The following is a 14,766-nucleotide window of genomic DNA, read 5'->3' as shown; positions in this document are numbered from 1 at the left end:
TTACAGTACAATTATATTAACAGCATTTACAATGATCACTTTGAATATTAAACTTTATAAACTATTGAGTTAGTATTGAACAGCAGGAGTGAATCCTCTACTTCAACACAAGGTGGCGATATTTACCCACTGAAGCTCTCTGGGGTGACTAAATGGGCTCTCAGCTATGCAATCAATGTGCAGCTGCTCATGAGAACACAACAACATTATGCACAGATCCTAAAAACTGCATGATACTTAATCATTTCCAGAAGTACTAAAATACCTTTTCCAATATAGATTTACAGTGAATTACACTGTGTGCTGCAATTTACGACTCCAATTAGTCAAGGGATACTTTACATCTCTTCAGACTCAGACTTTCAGGTGGGGACCAAATAATGTTGCTATTTTACAATCCAGAGCAAAATGATGCCAAAGTAAACCTGACCTTTAAACTTTTGGGTCTAAAATGTCTTTTTATCATTTTATTTTATTAGGCCTGTTTGTGAAATTGTGTCATAATTTCCATCTTTGAATTGCCAGTTGTTCTATGAGCTCATGGTGACTCTAACCTTTGACCTATGAACATAACATTTTTATTATTTATTCTTTGAGTTAAAGGGAAGGTTTGGGACACATTTAAGGAAATCGCCTAAAGGTTTTAAAGAGATGTTCTTTTTGAGAATGGAAAACATCTGCAGCCTCATCTGTCATAGGTACAGAAACATGAGGCTCAATTTAAAGGACCGGTGTGTCTGATTTAATGAGCTCTAGTCACAGACACAGAACGAAACTAAATATAGTATTTGTAGTTATTTTTAATCAATCAACCATAACTATATACTGCTGAGCTTCTGTTAAATTTTGTTAGCTCCTTTTATCCTGTTTCCACAGCAGACCAGGATGGACAAACCCAACACCAGCTCTGTACACATCTTTTATAATTTACACTGAACTGAGCGCGCCTCACCAGGACCTGTGAGGAAGCGGTTTTCTTTTTGTTGTAATTATGCAGCCTCACCACTAGATGCCACTAATTCCCACACAGTAGTTCTTAAACTGTATAATTTAGTCAGTGGAACTTGTCTTCATTTGACTTGAGAAAAATAAAATAAAATAAAACCGTTTTTTTGGTGTCAGATTTAGGCAAGCAACAAATTGCTTTTTCATTTTCAAATTTGAATATAAAAGCACAAGTGGCATCCAGTTTGAGGCAGAGTGTTAAATCATTACTGTTGTTAAAGTTAACACAAACAGTTGTAAAAACTGTAGGGAAGTCAAAGAGTTCCTGGATGCATGGGAAAGTGTCTGTAACACATCAGTTGAAATCATGCCTTGTGTCTTGGTGTGTTATTTAAAAAGAAAACAGTACTCAAATGTCCACTTTAAGCTGTTCTCAGCCATTATCACTCAGACTTAACACTTTGCTATACAAATTTGAAAGACCTAAAGTTATTCAGCAACTCTGCGTTATTTTCTGGTTTTTTGTTTTCTCAGGAGACCCTGATAAGTCCTGCTGGAATTTTGCAACAGGTTAAGTAAGAAGTGTCAACCTTGGAAAGTGTAATTTACTTAATGAGAATTACTAAAGTCAACCACAGAAAAATCAGTGTGAAGCAAGTGATGGCTGATGTTAAGTGGACTCGAAGAAATAATGTGTTTATTATTTCCGTACTGGCAGAAGTTCAGAGTGCGGTAGACAAGTTAACAAGGCTGTCTGGGAAAGTTGACAGGAATATGTTGGTGTGGAAGGAGGAGCAGGGGGTGGGGCTTCAAATTCAAATTCAAATTTTATTTGTCACGTACACAGTCATACACAGTACGATATGTAGTGAAATGCTTGGACAACTGCTCGTGACCTAAAGAGAACAAAAAAGGAAAGGCTATGAATAAGATAGGAAATAAATATGAAAAATTAAAAAGGGTAAATTTAACTAGGAAGGAATAAAATATAAATTAAGGTTAAAAATGAAATAACTGTACAACACAAATTAGAATGAAGGGTAAATTTAACTGGGAAGAATAAGATAAAATATATAAATTAAAGTTGAAAATAAAACGCGTAGAACGCGTCTTACCCTCATGTGAAAAAGGTTAAAAAATGAATTTTTGCCTGACTCATTGGGGAAAATGGATGAAGAAACAAATTTGTTTAGCTTTAACAATTAATTCAAGCATCGAGCCACCCGTTCACTCATCATTTACTGTGACTGCGCCTAAGGTGACGTTTTGATCAGAAAATGTAAAACGAGGAGTCGTGATTTAAAATATGGATAGAAAATTAAACGCTGTAAGATTGTGATATGTTGGTATGCTTTAAAAACACAATAAATCAGACATAATACCAAATCAGCTCATCAGTATCTCTCCACACTCTTGGATCGCTTTAAAAATCAGTATGTGATGTAATTCTGTTTGTTTACATGTGCTGAATACACATCAAGATCCAATGATATGAGACTGCCTTTTTTTCTACTGTTGCACACACTGCGTCTGACTGGCTACATTTACTAGTCTATGAGATGAAGCATGCGTTTAAGAGAAAAAAGAACACTGATACCTTTGATGGAAACACGTGAGATTGGTACACATTTGTTTTTATTTTGTACGTGCAGTTAAAAAATGAAAGTGCTGAGCTAAAGAGTCTACAGACACCGAAGACTTCCTTGCAGACTGTAATAGTAATGACAGAGGAAACGCTCCCAGCTCCAGCTGCAGCCCAGATGTCAGAAAAGACAGATGGCACATGGACTAATACTTGTAAATAAAGTATAGGCACTAGGTTGATGAGTGCAGCTCTTCCAGAATATTAGCAGATCTGTTTAACCACCTGTTTAATTAAGCACATTTTCAAATATTTTTACTACTTAGGCTAAACTTAATTTAAAGTGATGTACTTAAATTGTTGTACATACTCTGCTACTTCAAAACAGTCAGATATTTTAGTTACTAGAGATCAAAACTGATCTCTGATGTTAGTTAACTTCGCTTTGGTTGCTTCCTGTTTTACTTGAAATGTTTGTTTGTTTGTTTGTTTTCTTTTGTTCCTTTCCCTTCTAGGATCAGATTGTTTCCACCTGCCCTCACCCGTGTCTCATTACCTCCGTCTGTACAGTATGTGTAGTCCTGCCTCTCTTTTCTTTTTCTGATCGTCTATTTATGCTCTATGGTCTTTATAAACTAAGTTACGGTTTCCCAGTCATCGTTCAGCCTGAATCTTACACTTGGGAACTCATGTTATGTTTAAAGTGGTCTTAGCATGTCATTAGCCTTCAATGTCTAACATTAGTAGCATAAAATCCAAGTTTCTGAAGGTTTGTATGTTCAGAAACCTTTGGCTAAAAGCCTGATATCTAAAACTCCAAAAGAACTGTATGATTATAAACTGTAATTCCATTTATATGTGCAAGAAGCAAATAGGAAGTCTGTTGGCTCAGCTGTTTTGATATTAGCTATTCACTAGCAATGAGTCTGAGCTAATGCGCATGCTCCATCAGCCCAAAGTTTTAGCAGAGTTGCTAGGCATCTTATGAGCTAACCAGAATGCACGGGGTTAGCTAATCTCTGAGCTAAACAACTCTCCTGAATCACAAACAAAGAATTACAAATAAATACATGAAATTAGCTATACTGAAAAGATCACAGTGCTACATCTTATAAATAAATAAGATGCCAATATTTGTGGGTATGGAAATGACACAGGAGGCGCTAGCAAGAGATTATTAAAGTGAAACTACTTGTTCGTGTCAAGCTTTTGTTGTCTATACGATATATGCATATGATAAATGTACAGTAAAGTGGTTTACATGGCAACTGCCTTCATTGTTTGACATAAACGCTTGTTCTGCTTGGCCTGTAATTATTTTTGACTCTCAGTCATGAGCAATTTTTTTTGTTCAAGAGAACTGGAGTAAATCTGGCCTCTGGCTAACGGCACCCAACATTGCATGTAATTACACATCTAAATGGTTAAACATATAGACGAGTAAAAAGACATTCTTCCTTGGCACGCTGGGACAGAGTTGCTACAGAGAAAAGAAAACAAGACACTGATAATATACAGCCTTGATGAAAGCAGTTAAACATCGCTGACAGGCAGCAACAGCACAGTCATTAAATCTGAACTTTTACTGTCTGAAAGCCGTGTGGAATTTGTGTGATACAAGTTCAAATGAATATGAATGAAAGATTATCTCCTAAGATCATTTCTGTATGTAAAAGTTTACTAATTTAATTAAAAAAGAGCCAAATTTGTTTTGCACTGTTGATCCAATGATTATACCATTATAACAACTTATGGACAACAGCATAAAGCACAGGTTGAAGATCACCAATCAACTTGGAATTAGTGTGTTTTTTATTGTGTCTGTGATGATATTCTGATTTATAGTAACTCAAAAGGTTTGCAACCAAAACATCCATCACACAATAGTCCATTGTTCCACTGATGATCTGTTATTGTAATGAGCATAAGCACTGTCAGTTATTTAAAGCAATCTTATTTTGCCAACTTCCCAGCCATGCAGTTGGACTGTGTGCAGGGGCTGATTATAATGAACACAGACACTATACTTAGAATAAACTTGAATCCCTTTAATGCTAGCAAGCACAGCATGTACAAACAATGAAAGGTAGTATAATATAGCTTATTTTGACTCAGTCCCAGTTATAGCAAGGTCTATAATTTGTCACGCAACCACTGTTTTTGTAGTTTTTCCATCTACACCACCACAGTGGAAGCAATTAAGATGTGATTAATGTGCAGACTGTCAACTTACAAAACTTCTGCAGGAATTACAGCCCTAAAATTAATTGGACAAACTAACACAATTTTAAAACTAAGAATTGTTCCTAATACTTGGATGAAAATCCTTCGCAGTTAATCACCAAAAGCTGTATTTCCTAACCTGAGATGCTCTTTTAGGCATTTCCTGTAGCACATTCTGCTTGTATTTGGGTCATTTTGGTTTTAGTTTTGTTTTCAGGTTTCCTTTATAATAAATGAAAAGCACGATGAGATCAGGTGACCGACTTGGTCATTGAATATTAGTCTATTTCTTTTTCTTGAGAAACTCTTGGGATATTTTAAACTCCTATTTTGCATTTTTTGCAGGGTCGATATCTGCTTACACTGCGAAGTGCTGTTAAGTCAGCAATATTTAGCTGCATCTAAGCAGAGAGTATTGCCGTGTACACTTCTGAATCCATCCTGCTCCAATCCTGAATGGCAGCTTTTTCAATCATAATTGTAATCTGAATGCACTGTGGTACCATACACATTTTGCTTTTTAAACATATCTATATAAAATCTCTATAGCCTCCTCTTGTTCATGTGAAAAAAAATTTATGTGTTTATTTATTCATTTCTATTTGTATTTTTCATTTATCACATCTTGGCGACCCCTGTGCATCCATCCTAGCAGGAGAAGGCAGGAGGCTGTAGATGGGGAGCTCACAGCCAAAGGATGAGAGTCCCAGATGACCAGAGGCAACAGGCAGCCACCCTGGTACGAGTCGAGAGGAGAGTCCTAAGGCCCAAAGACACAAGTGGTGACCATGTCCCAAAGGGACCTGCTACATCTATCAGCAGTGTAGTGTTCATCGTCAGTTATCACTAGTAACTCAGTTCCACTGGCAGTCATAAATGCCCATCCCATTACATTCCCTCCACATTGTTTGGCAGATGATGTGGTATGCTTCACATCAGATAAAGACAATGTTGGATAACACCTCCCACCCACTCCATGACATGTTGGTCAGTCACAGGAGCTCGTTCAGTGAGAGACTGAGATTACCGAAAAGCACCACTGAACGACACAGGAAATCATTCCTGCCTGTGGCCATCTCCCTGTACAATGCATCCACTTAACACACTGTTTGCTGCTACAACTACACATGTTTCTTTTCCAAATATTTATTTATAAGTGACTTATGTATGTATGTATGTATATATATGTATATATTGTACTATTCTTAGTTAGCGTATTGTCTGTCTTGTCTTAATGTTGGTTTAAAATGGAGCACTGTAACAAAAAATAATTTCCCCCAGGGATCAATAAAGTATTCTGATTCTGATTCTGATTCTGATCATGGACTGTTTCTCTTTCCCCATACTTTTGTTTTCCTGTTATTCTGGTTGATCTTCCTTTTTGCTCTTGAACATAACCAGATGCTGGCACGTTGGTGTAAACCCAGTTTACGTATTTGGAGACATCTCTTGATTATAGACAATGACAATAACACAGAGGTCGGTACTACAATCACATTCTGATTTAAAATCCCCTGTGGTGCTGTACAGAGGCTGAATTGCAAAATTGTTGGGCTTTTTCCAAAAAAATTATGGACAAATTGCCTTGTAGAGAAAGTATTTGAAGGTAGTTAATTTTTGTTTGTATCATTTAATTGAATGAGTTAAAAAAAAGTTTCTATTTATGTTTCTAATGTTTCTATCTTTTGTTTATATTTATGTCTGTATTACCTATACTGCAGGAAAACACAGCTTCCTGTGTGTTGTCACTGAGACTTTCCCCCACACACACTATCTCAAAATAAACAGTAGATTGCATCAGTTTATGTTGCACAAAATATTTTGAAGTGAGAAGTGAGAGAGCAAAATGCTTTATGGGTGAAGAGAGCTTCACAAAAAGGAAAAAAGAGAGAGCAAATGAGAGAGAACTTGAGTCATTACTCAAATGACCCGAGGCTGGTACCCTCATATGCAACAGGACTTAACTACAGAATACAAGAATTCCCCGCTTTCGTGCTTTTGTCTGATAATTACACAAACAAATGAGGTAATCTGGAAGAGCTCAATAAACTGTGAAAAGAAATTTTCCATATATGCACGCATACACGTACACGCATGGATCTGTAAATCCAGTAACCTGGAAAAGCTTACTTGTGTACTTGTGATTAGTTATGCATGAATGGAGGGGGAGGCAGTAGTGTCTTTTGAATAATGAAGTCAGACAGTAATCCTCTAAGCTGGCCTGTCAACTGTTTGTTTTGGATTATGTCAGGAAGGTGACCTGTAACGTCTGGTCAAGACTCACATAACAACAGGGTTACTGGAGGTGACAGCGGAAAAGATGTATTTATAGAGAAAAAGTACAATAAATAGGGTATTAAATAGCCACATAGTGGAAAGCTGAAGTCTTTGATGGAAAGGCCTATAAATAGCATTGTGCTTCAGGTATATTTTGGTTTCCTTAAAGATATTTTATTTAACTTGCTATTAATTTTGTGATATTACAGTATGTAGATTGAAATGTGTGACGTTTTCTGAGTGGTTCTCTTTCAACACAACTATAACAACACGTGCAGTGAGCACATTTTTATTTGTTCCTCATTAGGACCAATTACTAGAAAGCAGTTTTCAGATTAAGAACTGACTTGTAAAAATAAAGTCAAAGACGGCACACAAAAAAAAAAAAAACAGCTCTGGATGAAGTGTTTCTCAGGCTTTGTTTTCCATTTCCCTTCATTTTTTCCCCTTCTGGCATCACTGAGAGCTTGTCAGGGCTCATTTAGCAGGGGCGTGCACCTTTGCTGCACATTGCACTTCTCAAAGATAATTTGGAGCTATATTAATGCACCAGTTTCTCCCACGTCTTCTCCTTTTCCACCTACTTTGTCTCAGTTTAGTGACTAAGATATTGTTTTTGATGGCCAAACACAAAAGTACAGTATAAAATAACTCCTATTCAGTTAAAAGTTAAAGCAATATTGCGCTTAAAAAGATTAAGAACTTAGTAACAATAAAAAGTCCACTTTATTAACTTCCAGTCACAGAGAAATGTATTTGCCAACACTATTAGTGTGAAGTGTCTGTGAGTTTATTACATTTTCTTTTACTATATTAACAAGGAGCCTGAAAACTGTTCAGCCCTCGGAGAAAAGAATGCTAATTGCTCACAGAGAACTTGGACCCATCTCACAACCGGGTCAGCTGTCTGCCAGGCGCTCAGCTGGTAGTATACAGATTAAAAAACAGGTGGTTTCATTTGCACTTTTTTTCTCTTTTTCAGTTTTACCTCTGCAGTGATCACTGGTCTTACTCACTGATGAGTTTAACAAAAAAGAAAAGCTTTGCAGTAAATGTTTGGACACTCATAGTGGGAAGGAGAGGCATTAAATCAAGCTTTTCTAGTCTCCCTGACCACTCAGAGTACTTTATATTACCATAGCATAATAGGAGTGTTTCGTGATTTATAACTTGTGTGTGTAAAAGAGGATAGCACAGTTGGTAAGCATCTGTGGGCTGTGGTTTCACTGGAAAAGTCCCTAATACTATTTTTCTTCATAAAGCATCTTTTAAATGGACTTTAAATAATTTGGGATGCATCAGCTTTTATCTGGCATCAGCAGTTAAAGATAATTATTGGAGCGGGAGCAGCTGATTGGAAAAAATCAAAACAAAAAGGAAAGACAGAGGATTGGTCCAGTGGAGAGCCCTCCCTGTAAATGAGAGGAAGGAGGTGAAAGAGCTGAAGATGAAGTGAAGAAAAAGTGTATGGGATTCATTCATGGGTGGATTTCCTTTCTGACAAATGTCCTCTTAACATGGAATGTAACAAGTAATGGATGGAGTGTGTTCAGTGTAGTGTGGATGTGTGTGTAATTTCTATAGTTTATGTGACACCTGGCATTTGTTCATTTAGAATAAAGCTAAATGTTCCAACCTCTCCCCCAACTCTCCACTCATCTTCCCTCCTGCCAGCCAAAATGTCTCGTCATGAGAGGAGAGTGAAGGTATGCCAAAAGGAAATAGCTCCACAAGTCACTCATCCAAACCTACAAAGAGCTGCTGCAATGAGCTTTTTAAAAGAAGAGCCTATAAAAGCAAAGGAGGAATGGAGTGTGAGCGCTTCTGTGGCTTTGTTCATTTTTCTGTTTCTGGTTTGTAAACATTTTAATCTCAGATTACTTTTATTTAATTTTTCTATTTTCTACCCACTATTTAGAAACATCTTTGACTTGTGATACTTTATAACCACTAACTAACCACTATTTTATGTATCCAGTGAGAGTATCCAGTGAATGTTTGCATTCTTAGACATGCATTCTTTGGGCATGTTTGCTGAAAACTATTCATTCTGATTTATGTCTACAGATTAATGGTCTCCTGTATTCCTTAAAATTAACTTCTTATTCTACACAAGCATACGTCTACTGGTTATGACTAAAGCAAAAAACTATCCATTAATTTACAAGGAGACATCAAATCTAAAAAAAAAAAAAGATCACTGCTCGTTTAGTGAAAGAGTGAAGATGTCAGTTTACCTCTTCACTCTCTGTTGGCACCTGTAGGTGGCACACTCTTCCTGGCAGTATTCGTGGCTAAGCAGCGAGGTTCAGTGTGGAGCCCTTTGGCTCTGGCCCACTCTCTGCTGTGTATGAGAGCATTGTATCAGTGAGATACAGCTAGCACTTCTTAGCCTAAAAAAAGAGCTCAGGAGCTATCTCAAAATCTTGCTCCTCCTCTCTTCTGTTTCTATTTTTTCCATCTCTTTCTCAGCGCTCTCACAGCCGTCTCTCACTGTTTTACTGTGTCTGGCCTAATTACACCAAACCACTGACCTCAAAACACAGCAAATCACTCACAGAGTGATTTATTGCCAGTGTTCTTTGCCTGTAAGCACATAAACCAATCTAACAGAGAGTGATGGTGTAAATATCGTAGAATACACAAAAAAAAGTTGCTTAGGCAATTATTTGGAGATGAGCTGATCATCCAGGTGAAAACTGTATACCTTTTATATTGGACACTGTCATAATAGCACACTGCTGACATGAAAAGCTGACATGGGTATAAACCTGTTTCCATGGCAATAGTGAGCTAAAGGTCAGGCCAGGTTTCCATAAAGCTGTCATCAGATGAAGCTTCTGCAGGAGTGAGGTGATGACCATTAACTGTGTCTGTCGGACCGAGGTGTTTTGTACTTGCCGTGTCTGTGTTCTCAGCGGAAACACCAAGTGAAGCACATTAAGCAGGCAGTTATCCGGATACGGCTATGTGATGAAAACCTTGTAATGAACACATCAGCTAAGTTGAGAAATAAACACTTTTTTTTATATTATTATTATTTTTCCAGCAACATTCGCTTGTAATTATGGCAAAGTTATTAATGGATTTATATGCAGGCACTAAAAGCAGCTGGTAAGAGAAAAATTGCCTTGTATTAACAATAAAAGAATAAGTTGATTTAAAGTTTTTCAATTCTTGATCCAGAAAACTATAGCCAGTGTGTACTTTTGAGTGTTTTTGTTTTTTGTTCAGTTTTCTTTAAGTGAAAATCCTCTCTGCTGAAAAATGAACAGGAAGCAACAAAACCTACAAATAGCTGGAGACTAGCTCAAAAGGGAGTCAGTCCCGACAGACCAACTTTACATCAGAAAATCTGAAGCCTGGTACAAAAAACACTTTGAAATGTAATTTTACTGATTATTTTCTCCCTTTCTACAACCAAATCATTAACATAACATAACATTTCAATCAAACTGCTGCAAAACTCTCTAAAGCAATAGGTCAGTCCCTGGTGACTTTAAAGACCCTTTCTCGTAATCATACTGTTCTCCTTCTCCAAACTGTTCGTCTTGGTTCTGCTGAGGTCCTGCGCACAATATACCCACAGCTTTGTCATCTGAATGTTGTAGCTCTTTACTGTCACCAGGGGGCAGTGTCACAAACAACTGCTTTGTGGGCTACAATAGACTATGTGCACGTTAGCATATGCTACTTCCGGTGCGGAAACTCCTGTGGGGAGCTTTGTTTCCGGTGTCCTATTCGCGCCCTGTTTACCGTCCAGAACAAGTTAAGCAAATGAATGAATCAAGCGGCGATTTACATTTCTATAGATGTCGTGGGCATTTACCCAATATATCTGTAAATGCTGTTCATCAACTTGTCGATATTTTTCCCCCGCACCTCAGAGCAAAAGAGAAAAGGGATTCAAATGTTATATTTCTCAGTATCTGTAAACAGCGGTCCCTCGTTTATCGCGGGTGTTATGTTCTAAAAATAACCAGGGATAGGTGAAATCAAGTAGCCAATTTTATTTTTTGATGGTGCAAAACGTTTTGTAGACATCGTCGACATACAGTACTGCACTTCAGTCACACTGCTAGCGATCGATGCAGCGATTCTGTACTGTACAGGAGAGACGTCACGGAGGAGATCGTCTGCAGCGATCAGGACGCAGGACACAATGTGACGTAAAAAAAAAGCATGCAAACTTTCACTAAAAAATCTGCGAAACAGCGAGGAAAAAGGTGAACCGCGTTATAGCGAGGGACCACTGTAATTTTGAAGGTAAGTCACAACATACCCTTCGTAAACACTAATGTATAGAAACCCTTACCAGCAATACTCCTTCGTTTTGTACATACCTTTTTTGGGGGGCAAAGAAAAAGCAAGAAGGTATTGGAACCGGAGAATGAACGTTTTGCGGTGCTGCAAATGCTTGCGTTTGATGCATTGCTTTGATTGTTTTGCCACTAGTACCTGGCATGCTATGCGCGAAAGTCACGTGGTCTGTCAATCTCTATTCATTTTTTGTGTGGCTTTTTTCACGGTTTGTTAACATGCTGTGTAGGTGTGTACTTGACTAGCTGATATCGACATAACGGGGGAACATCTGGTTTGACTATTGTTCACCTGTAGTTTGAATGCTGAACATTTGCCTGTTTAAATCATAATAACTGTCACTATACAGAGATGTGCTTCTGAATGTGGACGATGTGTCTTCTGATTTTGTAATGCAGTTCTGCTTGTGTTGAGTGATGTAAACAACTGATCGATCTAAACTCTTTAAACGTCAAAATTGATCATTTGATTTTTTTATGACACAACAGTGGTGAGTGTTCCCACCTTCTGCTCTTTGTAACTTAACGCGATCTTTCCTTTTTCCATTTTTGGACATGATTTTGGAGTATATCTTCGCAGTAGCGATTGGCCGCAAAGTAAAGCTATACCGGAAATGTACAACCCCACATCCGGTCTCAAACCAGGAAGTTAGCATTTTCTCGTGCGCAGGGTCTCACAGCTTCATCCACATCAAGCTACTTGCTATTGGGAGAACTACACAAGCACATTTGCACTGGTGCACTAGGCTTTCCATAGGCAAACAGATACAGACATGCTACCATAAAACAACCAATTCCTCTTAGCAACTTGAATGGCATCATCTTCTTTTAGAATAACCAACTGTCCCATATTTAGTATTTTTAATGGTTTTTTGGCAAAGTTGTAGGGTAGGCTCATCTGGGAGTTTGGGAAGTAAAATATACTTTTTCATTCATGTGTTTCGTAGCACTAGCCAATGTCTGTTCATCTGTTGGTGTAGCTTGCTAACCACACTAGCTAGCATTAGCTATTAACTTAGCAATTCGCAGTCTCATATTTTGTTCAGCTGTGTTCCGCGGGTGTGTCCACTTGGCTCCATCACCTCCTGTGTATGTGTGTGAGCTGCTGTCCTTCTGTTAGCACTGAGTCCGTTTTGCTTTATTCCTGCTTTAGCCCCCACCTATATTCCCTGTTCACACACGACTGTGTTGCTAAACACGAGTCCAACATCATCATCAATTTTGCGGATAACACAACCATCATAGGCCTCATCACAGGCAATGATGAGACGGCCTATAGAGAGGAGGTGATGGCACTGTACGAGTGGTGTCTGGAAAGTAACCTGACTCTCAACATCAGCAAAACTAGAGAGATGATAGTGGACTACCGGAAACGACCAGTCAGAGAACACCAGCCCATCCACATCAACGGTGTCAAGGTCGAAAGGGTCAGCAGCTTCAAATCCCTTGGAGACAAGATCACAGAGGATTTCTCCTGGACCCTTCACACAGACACTGCTATCAGGAAAGCTCGCCAGCGGCTTTATTTCCTGAGGAGGCTGAGGAAGTTTGGCATGAACGCCAACATCACCTCAAATTTTTACAGCTGTGCAATTGAGAGCTTGCTGACGAGCTGCATCACAGTTTGGTACAGAAGCTGCTCTGCCAGCAGCCGTAAATCACTACAGAGGGTGGTGAAGGCAGCAGAGCACATCACTGGCACGAGGCTTCCTGCCATTCAGGACATTTATCTCCAGCGATGCCTCCGTAAAGCACACAGCATCATCAAGGACCACAGCCACCCAGCACATCAGCTGTTCTCCTTGTTACCATCTGGCAGACGTTACAGGAGCCTGTCTGCTCGGACTACAAGACTCAAGAACAGTTTTTACCACCAAGCCATACGACACCTCAACCACAACACTTAAACACACACAACACAGTCCACAGGATGCACTCAGAAGCTACCCTGCAGCTTTACAAGTACTCTGTTTAATCTGCACTGGTCACTCCACTTTATTGTTATTAGGGCCCGAGCACTAAACGTGCGAAGGCCCTATTGTATCTGCTCCGTTTCTTATTATTATTATTCAGGCAAAACAAGGGCCTTTTTGAGGGCCTAAACATGCTCAAAAACTCATGAAATTTTGCACACATGCCAGGTCTGGTGAAAAATTTTGTATTTTAATGCATTTACATATGAGCACTGGAAAATGGCTCTACAGCGCCACCTATGCCTTGTTAAATGCAGCCCTACGACCACATCGTTTGAGCTACATGTATGAAATTTGGCACACATGTGTATCATGCCAAGACGAACAAAAAAGTCTTGGGGCCCATTGACGCAAACCCAACAGGAAGTCCGCCATTTGGAAGAGAAGGTGACATTTTGGCTCTAATTTTGCCATTTCCATGCCTCGAACTTTTTCGAACTCCTCCTTGGGATTTGGTCGTATAAGCTTCATCTTTGGTCAGTGTCAACTACACACCTGGGCCATGTTAAATTGCGGAGCTTTTGAGTTTTCACAATACGGTGAGGCCGTGGTGCCACGGCGAATTTCGATGACTCGCCATGAAAATCTTATTGCCTCTCATTTTGTCATAGATTTTCTGACCTTGACCAAAGTGAACACATATGATAAGGCTCCAGCCCTGAACATATTTCAACTGCCATATTTGACATCAGGGACAGCGCCACCTAGTGGGAACAGGAAATGTCATGTTTTACACTTTGGGGTACAGTATTGTGATGGGTGACATCTGCAGCCTCAAATTTCTCCAGGAAAGCCTTAAGGAGTTGGTCTTGGGTTACTGTGAAAACTGTGACTTTTCGCAAAAGGGTGTGACCCCAGCGGCATGGCGAACTTTGATGTCACGCCATGAAGAAACAAATTAGTATAACTCAATGAAATCCAGTCTGATCAGTACCAGACTTTACAGGCATGATGTCAGACCCGCCCTGAACAGATTGATGTGCCCATTGTCGGGAATACGCACAGCGCCACCTAGTGGCAACAGGAAATGTCATGGCTTAAATTTTGTTGTACTGATTTTCACAGGTTCATCGTGGCCACCTCAAAAGCGGTGAATATCACCATCAGTCCTTCATGATGCTGCAGTGCGAAAATTGTGACTTTAAACTGAACGGCGCACCCTGGTGGCAACGCTGTTCACCATGAAAAATAAAGTGGCTTTTGAGGGGCTGGGAAAGTTTAAAAAGTCTTGAACTTTGGCGCACACCTCCAATGTGCTTAAGGCTTTGTTGTTATGGGATCATTTTCATTGAATATCCCAAAATGGCTCCACAGCGCCCCCTACAAAATTTCAAAATCACAGCCCCTGCTCTGTGTTTTATGTATGAGTCTGAAACCTGGTAAGCTTATAGGAGATATCAAGATGTACAAAAAAGTCTCTTGGAGCAATATCCCAAATCCAACAGGA

The sequence above is a fragment of the Aulonocara sp. 'chitande type north' Nkhata Bay genome, linkage group LG5 (assembly GCF_057382095.1).
Source record: "Aulonocara sp. 'chitande type north' Nkhata Bay isolate Kocher_YH1m ecotype deep benthic linkage group LG5, A_spYH_male_GT1.1, whole genome shotgun sequence".
Classification (NCBI taxonomy): domain Eukaryota; kingdom Metazoa; phylum Chordata; class Actinopteri; order Cichliformes; family Cichlidae; genus Aulonocara; species Aulonocara sp. 'chitande type north' Nkhata Bay.
Note: the sequence above shows the minus strand (reverse complement) of the source record.